Raw genomic sequence first — 13,115 nt, forward strand, 5'->3', positions numbered from 1 at the left:
GCCGCATCAGCACCGCCTCCCTGAGTGCCCATTTTTCTCCTCACAACAACACACACACACACACCTTGACCAACCACAAAATGTGTCACATTGAGCACCCGAAACTTGACAAGGAGAGAGAGAGAGAGAGAGAGGGAGAGAGAGAGGGAGAGACATAGCAGAGAGAAACACACCACTCCTTAACAGGACTAACCAGGTTTACAAAGAAACAAATGCGTAGCAACAATGTCTCACACAAAAAAACTCATCCCTTACATTAACTCAACATGACAGGCCGCGGTACATGACCTTCAGCTTATTTTGTCACCGCCGTGAGATTACAGGACCACACATTTGCCTGATTTGCTCGTTTAAATTCATAAAATCATTTAATATTTTTGATATTCCAGGCCTCACTGGTTTATATTCATTTGTGCATTTTGAATCAGTCTGTCCTGCAAATCAATCACCACAGTTAAGCAGTAAAAGCAGACATGATAATCAGTGTTCATGTTTCTCATGAGTCACCAGCTTTGGAATCGAGTCTTGACGACCACTCAAGGCTGCTCTACACAACAGTTTGTCTTTCGTACCCATTGACAAGCTGCTGGCACAGCTGTCAGGAGCACTGTGGGGTTAAGTGTCTTGCCCAAGGACACGTTGGCATGCAGTACCACCGAGCCACCACTGCAAATCATTCGACACCAACGTTATGACAACAATAAAGTCAGACATGATAATCATGGTTCATGTATCTACCCCCTGAGATTTTCATACCTCAGTGATGTGGGTGTCAGTCAACAGCTTTGGAATCAAGAACCTATAAAAGTGTGGACCTGTCACAATCAATCAGGTAAAATACAGTGACTCAGGCATGGGGACAAGGAGAGGGATCCTGCTGTGAAATGTAGACCACAAAAACTTCATACAGATGACACAAGGCAATCTCTCCACTCATTTACGGACATTTATTTTATTGTGTTGATTCTCCAACTTTCCCCTGTTGGGTTTCTTTGCAGAGTAAGTTGTTGCTTGTGCATGAGTAGCTGAAGCAGGGGTCTCAAACTCAGGTGACTTGGGGGTCGATGAACCTCTAAAAAAAAGAAAAAAGTCCATCAATCCACATGAGGATCATGGAGCCTCTGGAGCCAATCCCAGCTAACACCTTCACATTCACACCTACCTTCAGCTAGAGTATCCAGTTCACCTCTGCATGTTTTTGGACTGTGGGAGGAAATTGGAGAATCCAGAGAAATCCCACTCACACATTCAAACTCCACACAGAAAGGCCCTTGATGGGACTGGGTCATAAACCTTGGTCTTCCTGCTGTCAGGCAGCAGTGCTAGCCACTACTCCACCATGTGGCCCTGATATCATGATATTCCACCATCATAGTAACAATATTCATGGTGATTTGCAGTAAAAGTGTTTCTTCTGATGTTGATAGTTGACAGTAAAACATATCTGTGACGCAAACTGATTCAGAAAGATAGAATACAACCAAAAATTAAATTAAATAAATTAAAATTTACAGCACCTGGACAACTGGAATTAAAGCACTAAACAGCATAGATGATTGTAACTCAGTGGCAGAGCGAGTCCTCTTTCCACTGGAAGTTTCCTTTTTAAAATTTGTAATTTTTAAATTGGTTTTTTGGCACTAATTAAGGTCCCTGAGTGAGTGACATTTGTGACCTTTGACCCATTTTGACTGAGACATTGTGTGTTTACATATTTTATTTTGTCAGCACTGTAATTTGTAAAGGTTTGCCTAATTAAAAACAATTCACGTGAGGTTTGTGTCCCCTTGTCAAGAACCCCAACCTTGTTAAAAAATTAACTAATCTGCACTCTCTCTGTCTCTCACTCTCTCTCTCTGTCTCTCTCTCTGCACTGTGATTGCTTTCAGACTCACAGATTTGTTCTCTCTTAGACAAATCATGCAAACAAAAAAGTATTCTGCATACTTTCATTTTAAAATGGCCTTCAACAGAAAACAAACAAGCCCTTGTCTTCAATTTGGAGTCCAAATGCAGTCAGTGTTGGAGTCTGAGTCATCAGAGGCCACGCTGAGTCACTTGTGTATTTAAATGACATGCTGATTCATACGTCACCACATTCCAGTATTGCACTTCCTGCATTTATATGACAGGTGCTTACACAGGCTTTAAATGGCTCGGATTTGACTAACATATGATGACGGTACAGTGTGGAACCTGGAACCTAGCAACGCTCCACCAACCACAACATCAAATTTCTTCCTTCTTCCCATTTCACCGATTAAAGTCCAGTGTGCTGTTGCGACGTGTGAGGTCTAATTTGTGTGGTCTGTGATTTAACAGTGTTTCGGTTTCATGTAAACAAGACCATAACAGGAGGTGGGGATACAATTATACAAACACTAGGCTCTTTAATGGAGCACAATATGGCAGTAATGCAATAAATACTACCTCTGCGAGGTAAACGAGCACTGTGTCAGAGATGTGTTGCTTTAACCCTATGGTAAGACTGTAATGTATAGTGTTGGTGAACTGAATTCTCTTATAAGGCATCTCAGTTATTTGGGAGATCTCAGACACTCTGCATACCGGGCTATGTGTCACGACCCAACCCATCCAGCCAATTAATACAATGTGATGGTGATGCAGGAGTGATTGGGGAGGGTGTTGCCAGTGAACAACAATGGCTTAACAATGAGCAACAGAAACTACACTCAAAGTTTTCATAACGAGGAGAAGCGATTCAATTCTCGTCTGCTTTTACGTAGATGTGCTGATTTCCAGCATGAAGCAGGCAACAGAGCTCTGTACGGATATTTCAGCAACTGAATAGTCAAACATGGCCCCTCCAGAAGTAACAAGAGACAAATCAATAATACTGTCAAAGTCCCATTTATCATTTTTGGAATGTAGTTCAGAGGGATGTGGTTAAAATCTAGCACGCAATGGCACACCCATCACGTAAAATGACGCAACATGTTTCTGTCAGATTCAACATACAACACATCGCTTTGAATACCAGTGGGCCAGTTTATGGTATTTACAATAGATTGAAAACAAGTTTGGTTAGCATAGCTGCACCCATGCTAGATTTATAGGAGTAGCATTAGTTTCTTTGGATTCAGGTCACCTTTAAAATTGTCTTTGTTTGACGTGTGCCCCTGTAAAATCTCCAGTTAAACGGCCAGATAACGCTTAACCTTGACTCTACCCCTCTACCTCAACAAGAATCAATGGTGTACTTTATACACCAGTCTTGTATAAAGTACTCAAAAGCGACACTTGAGCAAAAGTACAAGTATCTTACCAGAAAATGTCTTTGGTAGAAGTTAAACTCACCTTTTACAATGTTACTTGAGTAAAAGTCTTAAAGTACCTGACATTTACTGCACTTAAGTATCAAAAGTAATTTTCTGATATGAAATGTACTTAAGTATTAAAAGTAAAAGTAAACAAAGTGAGCAATTACAGTTTTGAATATGGAGATGAAATCTACGATTTATCTGCGTGAGCTCGCTAGCTCACCATTTGGCCGCTCAGCTGACAGCTGATAGCTGAAACCCGGCGTCCAGAGTGTACAACAGAAACCCAGAGACCCACAGACCAGAACCTCGGTGTCGGACACGGTAAACAACAAGTCGCTGGTGTGTTTTAAGTCCACTTGGAGCCGAAATCTGCGGCTAACAGCTGAGCAGCTAACAGCTGGTGCTGCTAAAAACAACTAGCGACAACAAACAGGCATTACATCATCAACTCAACCTTTATTTTGTAGTAACGAGTAACGAAGATGGTTAAGGGAAATCTATCGGAAGTAAAAGTACACATTTTATTTCGGAAATGTAGTGGAGTAAAAGTAAACATTGTAAAGTACAGATATGTGAAAATTCTACTTAAGTACAGTAACAAAGTATTTGTACTTAGGGGTAGAGCTCGTGGTGCATTCCATTTGTAGTCGCAATTTGGAATCTCTAGGTTCATGTGTAAGGAGCGGCCCCTGAACTCAGATTTCCAGCATTTCTGTCATATTTGTTTCACAGAAAATCAGTCATACACTTAGTACTGTTGAATGTTTTTATCTGTAACCATGTAGAGCAACGTCTCTCAGGCCAAGGAACCAAAACTGATGGAGAGATGGAGCAGGGACCAGCTACCATATGGTATAAAATTGTTTTCTTAATTAAACTGGGCCTAGTGTCATGTGTAAACATACCTTGTTGACATGCTACCAATGCTAATATCAACAATGTCTGTCAATTGTCATTTGCGTCTCAACTAAAACCCTATACTGTACACTCCCACTTCCAGCTTCCTAGTTCCAATGTAAATGGGACAGTTTCCCCTTAACCTTGGCCCTTAACCTTAGCCCTACCCCTCTACCTCAACAAGAATCAGGACACACTACACCTTCACTTGAGCACACAAAATAGAGGTAGGTCTATGTGGTACAGGCGCCGGAGGAAATGAAATGGAAATGATCAGAAAGTCTAAGTGTACACTATCTACACTATATTTTGCAAGTTTTTCTGAGTGGAAACAGAAGTTTGTTTTACTTTGAAAACTGCTCACTCTCACACACCAAAGTCCATTGAGAATATTTTTCTCTCTGGCAGAGAAAAAATAAATACACTTCATAATGATTATGTATGAAATTATTTTACAAAGATGAAAACTAAGCATATTTTCACTACAGTTTTAGTTTATTTAGTTTTATAAACACACAATTCAGTTTCAGTTAACAAAAATGTTTAGTCAGTTTTCGTTATTTTGTCAGTTTTGGTTAACTATACTGACCTCGGAGCATGCATGACAGGTTCCAAGCACAGTGGTCGTGCACAGGACAACAAACCTGAGCTATCACTGTAAACCTACAAAGCTCAACATCACTGTTGCACCACCAACCCCACCCCCCACCCCCAGGCTGCAGCCACACAGAGACAGACAACTCTGGAGGAATTCTATTGATATGTATGTTTCCACATGTCCAATGATAGGGAAATGAATTCCGACAATTTGTGGGTACAGTTTCTGTCCTGCCAGTTCTGTTGGCAGATGGTTTTAGTTGACGTGGAAGAATGTACCGTCATAACCTCACTGATTGTAAGAAGGGGAAATATCTGTGATATAATGTGGCCTTCATACACCTTTATTCTCTTTATTCTCTCTGACCTTCCATCACATCCTCAGGACAAAGTATTAGATCAGTTTTCCCAAACATACAGTGATAATGACATGGTGAAATGTTGAGTCTGTCAAGACTGATCCAAATCTCACCTATCAACCCCGAGGACAACACAGGATAAGACTTGACTTCATTAAATAACGTTTAACATGATTTAATTCCATGTTTTCTGTGGTAGAGCGAGTCGTCTTTCAACTGGAAGGTCATGGGTTCAATTCCCAGCTCCACTAGCATTTTTCCCAGATACTGACTCTCTCCAACACATGCAGATAGGTTTATTGGACTCAAAATTGATTGTAGGCGTGAATGTGAGTGTGAGTTTTAACTACCTCAGTCACAAATAACCTAATTCAGAGGTGGGTTGAGGACACATGTAACCACAATCCTGAGCATGAATGCAATTCATCCTCAGCTAACGTTCTCAGCTAACGGCCTTAGCTAACGTCCTCAGCTAACATCCTCATCTAACGCCCTCAGCTAATGTCCTTAACTAACGTCCTCAGCTAACATCCTCAGCTAATGTCCTTATCTAACATCCTCAGCTAATGTCCTCATCTAACATCCTCAGCTAACGTTTTCAGCTTATGTCCTCAGCTAATGTCCTTATCTAACATCCTCAGCTAACGTCCTCAGCTAACGTTTTCAGCTAACGCCCTCAGCTAATGTCCTTAGCTAACGTCCTCAGCTAACGTTTTCAGCTATCATCCTCAGCTAACGTCCTTAGCTAAAGTCCTCAGATAACATCCTCAGCTAAAATCCTCAGCTAACGTCCTTAGCTAAAGTCCTCAGCTAACATCCTCAGCTAAAATCCTCAGCTAACGTCCTTAGCTAAAGTCCTCAGCTACCATCCTCTGACCCTCAGTTTTTATTTTTACACTATACATTTATTTATTTACAGCTACCAATACAACATTGGCAGCAACATTAGCAGCGGTCATCCTATAGTTTCACTTTCTTAAGATTTCAAGTTACAGCAGCATATAGAGCTTTGTGTCACTCAGTTTCCCTCATCACTTTTATATCTCTCTTTCTCACTCGCACACACATGCCGACATGAGTCAGACTTGTTAAAAGCATCATTTAGTTCTCACACAGTGACATGACACTGATTATATAAATAATGGGCTGGGGAAGCCAGATCCAGTGTCATGTGGTCACAGGAGATACATCCAGGATGCATTTAAATGTCAGATGTGAACAGTCATGGATTTCCACATGTGTTTGGTTAAGTGAGGGTGTTAACACCAGGTCTGAACGTTCTTTTGCTAAAACATGTACTGTGTTATGAATGTGAACCTAAAGCCACTGAATCTAAATGAGTTGAATGGAAGGACGTATTGGGCAGGAGGATTTAACTTCATGTGCATCAGTCCAGAACTACTCATTTAAAAAAGGAACTCATGACTACTGGAGCTAAAAAGACTAAACTGGTGAATTGTAATCCAAAAATCAGAAAAAGCAACGTGTTACCATTCACCAGTGTGTACTGTGCTCACTGCAACGAACAATAACAACAGCTGTGAGAGAAAACATCAGCGACAGAGATATGTCTGCCCTGCCCTAATAATAAAATGTTAGGTTAACTTCAAAGGATCATTGAACTTTCTGCCTCACAGGCACAATCTGAACAGAACCTAGTTTCACAGAACGACTTGAGTTTACATAATGAAGATCTGTAAAATATAACTTTTATTAGGGCATAATTCACAGACAACACTTTTGGCATTTTATAATGAGTAGTACAGACATCTTACTTACTATCAAATGTAGATATACAGGCCTAATGTTGATGGCCATAAATTGTGTTCTTGTGCCCCAAGAATGATTAAAAACAAGACACACAAAAAAGGTCAGATTGGGAACCCATATATGCAACATGTCAACAAGAACAGAGGCCTGACATCTCTGGAATAATCTGCTCTCAGCTCCTACTGTAATATTTGGTGGTCAAAGGTCATTGTGTCTTCATCATATATGTATTATAATGTTGTTGGACATAGATTGTGTTCTGTTACTGTGATAATGACAAAAAAAACTAATACACAAAAAGGTCAGATGTGGAACCCATAGGTGCATATTGTCTCCGTGTTGCATTTGCTGTTATCTGAAATGACCGGGGCTTAGCTGTTATCTTGAAATAAAATGTTTATTTCCCAGGATTCCTGGGGAAATTGTCTCATTTTCCAAATTTTCAGGAAAATATGGATCCCTAATCAGGACCCAAGGGCACAGGAATAAAGGATGGAATGAGTTAAAGTGACTCATTCAAACAGTTGCACGTACCAGTTTTATTAGTTAATTAGAAACGTTGTGATTTAAATGATATTGCAGTGTCATCTGCATAGGAACATTTTGACCAAACCCAGTATGAAGCACAAGTACAGACACTTCTTGCAGGTGTAAATAGAGACAAAGGTGCGAGAGAAGCTGATGAAGGAGTGGCCCTGAGACTGTTGCAGACGCCCTGCACAGTTAGTGTCAGCACCGCTCTGTCTGCTGCCTGCAGTTCACAGAAGGCAGCCAGGTGTTCGCGCTGCGAGCCAGAGGTTGCAGGTGATTTTTGTTCATACACGTCTGTTCGCCGAGGGCAGCCGTTTCTACAATCAGAGAGAAAACTCCTCGATTTATGTTTCATTTACTGCCTCCGCATCACGTCTCAACTTGTGCCTTTTAATGAATACCTGTGAAACTGTATCGGGCTCCGTCGCACACACACACACACACACCTGCTCCACTGTTACAACAGCACACATGTTGTTCGCATGAGTCAGCTTTGGTATGTTGTGGCTTTTGCAGCAGAGGATGTTGCTGTCCAGCCACTGAGCCTCCTCCTCCTCCTCCTCCTCCTCCTCCTCCTCCTAACAAAGCTGCTTAAACTGAAATACTTTGTTTACTCCATACTTGTCTTGTGCACTTGTCTCTGTTGATGGGTGAGCGCTCAGACGCCGTCTTTCCAGTTATTGCGTCGCAGTGGTCCTCACCGCGAGGACAGGCATGTGGAGCATGTGGAGGAAAGGGAGCTTTCAAGCACTGAAACTGTCGCCGCTTCATTCATCCATTCATTCAGGCCCTGAAAGTGTGCCAAGGGTTACATGCCTCTCACACACTGCTGTGCACAGGAAACACGTGGGAGATATTTCAGTGTGTTTCTGATGCTGTGGTGATGATATTGTGGTGCTCTTACTCAGACAGCAACACAGGTGGGACCACCATGGAAACACACTAAGACCCATATTGTCAGCACATGTGTGAAATAAAGGTCAGTCAGTCAAAAAACAGCCCGTGAGCCGGTGTGTTCACACTGATCATAATTCAGATACGTTGCCTGACCAAATTACACGCAATGCAAGGAATGCAAAGGTGTGCTACACGCGATAGATGCTGTGAACACCCAATGAAACAGTCAGAGCGATGAACATCATAAAATGCAAGTCAGTATCAGTCAGCGTGTCGGAGATGGTGACAATCGTTGCTATTAAGGTTCTGTAGAACAGCGAAGAAGGCCCTGGAATCTGTGACAGTGGCGTGCACAGACATTTGGAAAGGCTGGGGGCGGTCCGTCCATAGAGGGCGCTAGGGCGAAGAAGAAGATAGGAATCGTCTAAAATAATTCATAAAAACATGACAAAAGACCTTTAATGATATTTCATCAGAATCATCTGATTGACTGAATAATGGCAAGAAATGAACACAATAGTTGTGTGGCTCTGTGTTTATAATAAATAACATTCAATAACACTGACTCTCCCTCACACTAGTGATCGTGCAGCAATCATTGACTGCTTTGATTTCGGTGGTCAAAGGTCATTGTGTCTTCATGAAGCGTCTCGTTTTTAATAAATCATGTGTTAATGTGCAAATGATGGCAAATTTTCACTAATTTGTTTTTAAATGTGTAACTGCCACTTATTTCTAACGCGATTTCCAGTTAATAATAATGTTATAGTGTCGTAATAAGGAGATGACATTACCATAATTCCATGTTGTTTCCAACGTAAGACCCAGGTAATATTCACTTGGCACATAGCATTATTATAAACTACCATTATTGTAATATTTTCACACGAAAATGTTTAGGATCAAAATATGGAAATGACCATTTTATATTTTATCTTAAGGTACATATTGATATTATGTTTAATACAGGAACTTGTTACCTGGTTGTAGAGATTCCCTCCAAAGTCATACATGGCCTCGATGTTTTACATTAAATCCATCACAATGCAAATGCCACTGTATATACTGTGTATACTGTCCAGTGACAACGTTTTCAACAAGGTACATACAAATGTGACCAGCTCCACAGAAAAGACCTGTAGCTACCAGGACAGGAAAGGCAGCATGTGTAGACAGACAGCAGAGATAACAGCTGAGAGATTGGACAGGCAGATGACAGAAGAACTTACAATGATCACTTTGTCTCATAAAGACTTAAGGACATTTGTTTTGTAACACATATTTTCAGTTCATTAAAAAAAAAAAAATGTGTCAGTTGAAGACACAGAGAGCAGCTGTCGACTCAATTCTGAGAAGTTATGAAGTCAAAAATAATCTGAGCTGACATAGGGCAATAGGCGGGGTCACACCCTGGCAGTGCACCAGTCTACATGTGTATATATATACATATATATATATACACATATATTAATCTTAATTGTGAGTATGATGTTTGGTTTATTTTAATAAATAACTTAAAAAAAAAAAGAGTAGATAGAGTAAATATTTGTGAAAACATTTGCTTATTTATAGAAATGAAGTTAATGTTATTACCAGAGCTGAATCAGTATCACCAGAATTATGAAAGTGATACAAAGTCACATAAAAACCATCATAAATTTACGAGTGGGTTAATGACACTGGAGATCATCCACAGCAGAGACTGTAATCGGGTGATTACAACTGAGCTCATCTGGTCATAAAGGTAAAAAAGAAAACATCTTATAAATGTTTTGAATTTGCGTAGCGTAGTAGAGCTAGTGCACAGACACCAAACCAAAATGATAACACTGGCTGTAGGTGGGCTCCTCCCCCTCCCTCCTCTGACTGAGAAGATGTGGTTCACAGGTCCAATCAATTCAGAGGCAGGAAAGTGTCATTAGATAATGGAAATTATGCAAAAAATGTTAGAATCAAGTGCTCAATCTTAAACACCCATGACCTTCTGTGGAAAGGAAATTCCACCTGTGGCCTGGTTGGTTACATGAACCTCAACCTGAACTGACACACTAACACACACACACACACACACACACACACACAGTGTTGCTCAACAGCTTGATCAGCTCTGATGCAGGTTCCTACAGTGAGTCGTGTGAGGGATATTCATGACTCTTGGTCAGTTTTCATTCAGTCATATTCATTACAATCATGTTACTTGTTGTTGTTGTTCAGACTGAGCTGGTGTCGAGGTTGACTTCCACAGTAAGCAGCCAATCAGATCCAGATCCAATCATGAATGAGTGAATCAGGAAGACTGGTGGTTCACACCAGGCTTCCTGATTCACTCATTCATGATTTACCGCTTTATCCACATGGGCACACACCATCCATCCACTCTCACACCTGTGTAAAAAGAATGGCGTGAATGTGTGAACGTTCACCATCACCATGTGTGTGTGTGTGCAAAAATGACTACTTCTAAATCGCAAGAAATGAGAGACTGAACTTCAACTGTGAAACCGTACACGCAGAAGCGTCACCTGCAACCAGGCTCTTATTGGACAACACCAGCTGTCAATCACAGGCGCATCATTCACAAAGTTGACATCATCTGTTGAAGAAAACAACTGGCAGCTTTAGCTCATCATGTTTAAGCTCATTTTCCAGTAGATGTTTGTTTGCTAGTGCAGTTGACCCCTAGTGGTTATTCAATGAATTGTGGCATGTGGCATGTGCATAACCAGGGCCTTAAGGCACAACCTATGGCTGTGGAACAATGTGGCAAAACAGCTGTTTGGGTAACAGTTCAAAAGAGCTGTCTGTCAGCATAGTAGTGACCAGTGAAAGTATTACACATGTGAATTGTAAGAATTTGATTGATTGGGTTTTATTTATTTAGACCCTCATCAGCACATTTCCTCCGTGCACACCGTTACTGTATATAACAATCCTGAAGTAAGTGTCTGTTATGGAGAAGCTTTATCAGAGAAACTCTGGTAGGAAAACAAATCCTGAAGAGCGATACTGTGAGAGGTTAGTTTTGGATCGTCTTCAATGTGACATTGTTTTAACGAAACCAAAAAAAAAAAAAGAAAAGCTTCAGTCGGAGCGACTGTTCTCTGCCATGTGATCATGTCATATGTTCGCAGAGGGGAATGTTGTGGAGCTGCATTCTTGGCACGCTGTTGTGCAGAGCACAGATTTCATTTCGTACTGTTCACAGAGACCTTTAAAAGGCCCGTATGTGATGGAGCAGGATTTAATTAGGTTCACTCTGCCGAGTGTAGTCCAGTACGGACACTCTGGATCACTTACACCTCAGAGGGTCTAGAGTGGACAAATCTTACATGAAATCAATCCCCATCTTCTTGTGTCACGTGACATCGCCATGGAAGACGGTAGAATTGTTATGTATTTTTGTTGTTATAATTTGTAATAATAATGTTGATCAAATTAACTTGAGACCCCACGTTCCACATCTGCAGACAGCTTTGTGTACATTGTGTGCTTTTTGTGTACATGTCTGCAGAGTCAACAGAGGTTTGTGTGTTTATGTGCGTCATTGCGTATTGTCTGCGCAGACTCACAATAGCAGTGGAAACTGGCAAATGACCACATTTACGTTACCCAAACCCTATTGCACAGGAAGAGTATGACGTGACCCTCAGGTGGACACATCACTATAGCACCAGCTGTACAACTGCTTATGCTGCAAAGAAACCCCTCAATACGAGATGAGCTTCAGTAATGGCCTAGATTCCTGCGTACTGCTGCTTTAATTGCAGTCAAGCAATTAATTGTGGAACACAACAGTCAACCGTTGCCAAAAATAACTGTCATGTCTTTAATTATCAAAGATCTTTTGTCTCACTGGTCTGAAGAGGCTGGGAATCGTCTTGCTTATGATGTTGAATATCAGCTTCATTACAGTTTCCACACACATGCCCGGTCTGTCACTGTTATATTTCTTTATTCCACAAGATCGAATAAAAAATGCAGCAGATAATCATGTCATTGTCTCTTCAATGAAGAAAAATACTTGTGCCATTACTATAGCAGCCAGTGAGGCCACTGCCCCTTGAGCAATAATGAGGCAGTGTGTTTGAAAAGTGCCTTAGGTATTTCTGGTATCTGGATCAGCTCTGGAATTCTGGCCCACAGCGACATTGAGCAACAATCACAGGGATACAATTCCCAACATAACACTTCCATCGTCTTTGAGAACACATGTAGACTGGGCCAATTATCACTGTCATTGAATATAGAACCAGAGGAAGCACTCCCATTGAAGTTCAACATTCATTCTATTGCAAGTGTGGACTCATATTGCAAAAATAGACAATCATGTCTCTAGATGACTGTAAAATATCATATCTTCTGTATCCAGGTTGAGGCAGAGAGTCATTGTGCTCTCCCTATGGATCAATCATAACAGTGACCTTCATCGTCTCAGTCTTTATATTTATTTAATTTGTGTTCATAATGTCAAACCTCTCCATGCTCATCAATCTTTTTTTCCTTGGGCCATAACCTACAGTTCAGCTTCAGAGAATGTCATCAAAATCATTAAATTATTACATTTGCGTACTTAAAAAATTCCTGTATAGCAGTGGTCAGCAATTGGTGGTCCACGGACCAAAACTCGGTCGGTCAGCATCAGTATTTGGCCTGGGAGATGATTTCACAGTTCTGATTATTTAAAAGGTTTCATATAGAGCTGTCATTCTCCAAACAAAAAAAAAAGAACTATAACAAGTTGGTGATTGAAGACAATGTCCACATTATTACCAGGTGACTA

The sequence above is a fragment of the Solea senegalensis genome, linkage group LG15 (genome assembly GCF_019176455.1).
Source record: "Solea senegalensis isolate Sse05_10M linkage group LG15, IFAPA_SoseM_1, whole genome shotgun sequence".
In the NCBI taxonomy this organism is placed as follows: domain Eukaryota; kingdom Metazoa; phylum Chordata; class Actinopteri; order Pleuronectiformes; family Soleidae; genus Solea; species Solea senegalensis.